This window comes from Gossypium hirsutum, chromosome A01 (genome assembly GCF_007990345.1).
Source record: "Gossypium hirsutum isolate 1008001.06 chromosome A01, Gossypium_hirsutum_v2.1, whole genome shotgun sequence".
Taxonomy (NCBI): Eukaryota; Viridiplantae; Streptophyta; class Magnoliopsida; order Malvales; family Malvaceae; genus Gossypium; species Gossypium hirsutum.
Window position 1 is genome coordinate 38681014 of NC_053424.1, and position 3277 is coordinate 38684290.

Genomic DNA, 3277 nt, shown 5'->3' on the forward strand with positions numbered 1-3277 from the left:
CACTCAGCACCATACATGTGACCTAGCTACATACCATCTGTATCATCAATCTTTCTGAAGGTTCAACCGGGATTTCTCTCTCTTTTCCAACAATTTCACCAATCAAGTAATTACCAACAAACATTTTTCCAACATTATTATAAAATATCATAATACAAGTAAAATTGATGTATTACTTACATATAAACTTACATCTCATTTAATATCAAGGCAACAACATTAAATTACACATTGCCTTATTAAAAATCATATGAACTTACAATTTCTCATAATTTCTATAATCATAGAAATCACATTTATGTATGATAATTCAATGCAGTTCATGTACCATAGACATATTTTTAAATCAATTCATAAACTTGGCACCATAATCATTTAATTTAACATAATTCAATTAATTCACTAAATTTAATTTTCAAATATAAATTACAGCATTATTGCTGTATTATTATCATACCAACTTACATACTTTCAACACCTCGAAAATTATAATAAATATATCAATTTTACATTGAAACATGCATAAATTAATGCTTATTATACATATGAACTTACCTCGATAATAAAACGGCCATTTTACCAACTTTCCCAATTTTCGATTTTTCTCTCATTCTAGGTTCAAATCTCATTTTTCGAGATCTAAAACATCATATTTTACTTATTTAATTAATGTACTATTCAAAACAGTCCTTAACTTAAACTTTTTAAAAATTACAATTTTGCCCCTAAACTTTTGCATATTTACACTTTTTCCCCTAGGCTCAGGAATTAAACTTCATCCCTTATTCTTATGTTTTATGACATGCTGATCACTTTTCCCTCCTATGGCAACATCAAATTCTCACTCTAACATATACTTATGACTATTAGGTATTTTTACCGATTAAGCCCTTTTACTCGTTTTCACTCAAAACCGAGTAGCACAAGTTGTCTAACATAATTTAAAACCTCACATTCTATCATAAAACATCAAAATAAACACATTTCACCTATGGCTATTTTTCCAAATATGAACCCTAGCTTAAATTATTGCTAGAATAAGCTTAATCAAATTACCGGGATTCCAAAAACGTAAAGAACTTGAAAAACGGGGTTAGAACGGACTTACTATTGAGATTGGAAAGCTTGAAAACCCTAGACATGGCTTACCCCATGCTAATTTTGGCCTCCATGAAAAAGATGAGTCAATTGTGGCTTTATTTTCCCTTTTTATTTCTTTTAATTACCAAATGACCAAAATGCCCTTCCTTACTAAACTTTCAAAAATTCCATCCATGTCCAATTTTTGTCCATAACTTAGAAATTGATCAAATTTCTATTTAAGATCTCCTAATTAATATTTCAAAGCAATTTCATGCTAGAAACTTCTAGAATGCAAGTTTTGCAACTTATTCAATTTAGTCCCTAACTTCAAATTGAGCACTTTATGCATAGAATTTCTTCACGAAATTTTCACAAAAACATGCAATCATATCATAGATCTCAAAATAATCATAAAATAATTATTTCTATCTTGGATTTTATGGTCCTGAAACCTCTGTTCCAACTAGACCCAATTTTGGGCTATTACAGTGTTACTATATGGGTTATTTTGGGATCGAGAGTTATTGTTACCCATATATTGGACTTGTTCCTCATCGATGCTAGGGTTGAAGGGTTGATACTTTGTGCATGCTCCTCCTCCATTCATCTCGCACATCATTACTGGATGTACCTGAGTAGAACCAAGTAAACCATCAATATTTTTATTTAGAAGTTCTACCTAATTTGAAAGCATAGTAACCGAATCGATGTTATAAATGCCTGCTATTTTAGTTGGCTTAGTCCTTATGACTTGCCACTGATAGTTATTCAGTGACATCTCCTCTATAAACTCATAGGCATCTTTAGGTGTTTTATTATTGATAGTTCCACCAGCAGCTACGTCAACCATTTGTCGAGTCGAAGGATTCAAGCCATTATGGAATGTTTGAACCTGTAGCCAAAGCAGTAACCCATGCTGAGGGCACCTTCTCAGTAAGTCTTTGTATCTCTCCCATGCATCGTAAAGAGGTTCTAAGTCCATCTGCACAAACGAAGAGATATCATTACGTAATTTAGCTGTTTTAGCTGGCGAAAAATATTTTAATAGAAATTTTTCGATCATTTGTTCCCAAGTAGTGATTGACCTTCGTGGTAATGAGTTCAACCACTGTTTAGCTTTGTTTCTTAATGAAAAAGGGAATACCCAAAGACGAATGTATCACATAGTTTAAGAAGTTTGCTAAGTGAGCGTTGGGATCCTCATCCTGCAAACCATCAGATTGAACAAATTGCTGTATCATTTGAATAGTGTTAGGTTTTAGTTCAAAAGTATTTGCAGCTACAGTAGGTCTAATTATGCTTGATTCAGTTCCTATACATAGTACGTGGAGCAGGATTTTGATTAAATGCAATAGCAGGAGGTAGCTGATTGTCTTGGTTTTTAGCCATCTCTTTGGTTGGGGGTTGAGTATCGTCCTCTTGCTCGTTCTCTGTTTATCTTAAGCTTCGCCTTATTTCTCTTTGGTTTCTGCAAACTGTGCGATCGATTTCTTCTTCAAAAAGTAATGGTGCTGACAGGTTTCTTCTAGTCATAAACTATAAAAACCTGCCAAGAGAAAGAAAACATAAATTAATAAATAAAAATTAAATTTCAAGAAAAATACATGGCTAAAGTAATAGAAATTGAGCATTCCTAATATCTTAGTTCCCCAGCAACGACGCTAAAAACTTGATCGCGTGATTTCGTGATAGGTTTTAAATATTTATAATTAATCGTCCTTGAAACTAACTATTATCGCGATGTAGGCAAGTGTACCTATCGAAAAGTAGTATAGTTTTAGCAAGACCAGATTGTCGAACCCAAAGGAACTAAAAGTACTAGTAATGACTATCTTTTTATTATCTAGCCTAAGAATAAAATGGTTTTTGTTTTAACTAACTAATTATCTAAACTAAGAATTCACAGAGAATAGAATTGGGGAATTACTTTTGGGAAAATCGATTGAATTAAGACAATACCTAAGGAAAAATCCACCTAGAATGTACTTGTTATTCTGGCTCCGAATCGGACGATTTATTCATTTAACTTGTTCTGTAGAGGTCCTTAAGTTATGTTATTATCCCTATCAAGACTAATAATGTCTAATCCCTAGATTGAATAATTGAGACCTTTCTCTAATTAACACCCTAGGGTTGCATTCACTCGATCTATGGATCCCTTTATTAGGTTTCACCCTAATCCGGCAAAATCTTG

At 32.6% G+C, this 3277-nt stretch overlaps 1 non-coding gene across 1 annotated transcript; it reads left to right on the top strand.

The window, feature by feature from the left end:
• Positions 1–1991: 1991 nt before the first annotated feature.
• Positions 1992–2098, top strand: LOC121206602 (small nucleolar RNA R71). The gene has a single exon (XR_005901668.1). It is a non-coding gene; the product is annotated as a small nucleolar RNA R71 (small nucleolar RNA).
• Positions 2099–3277: the final 1179 nt, after the last annotated feature.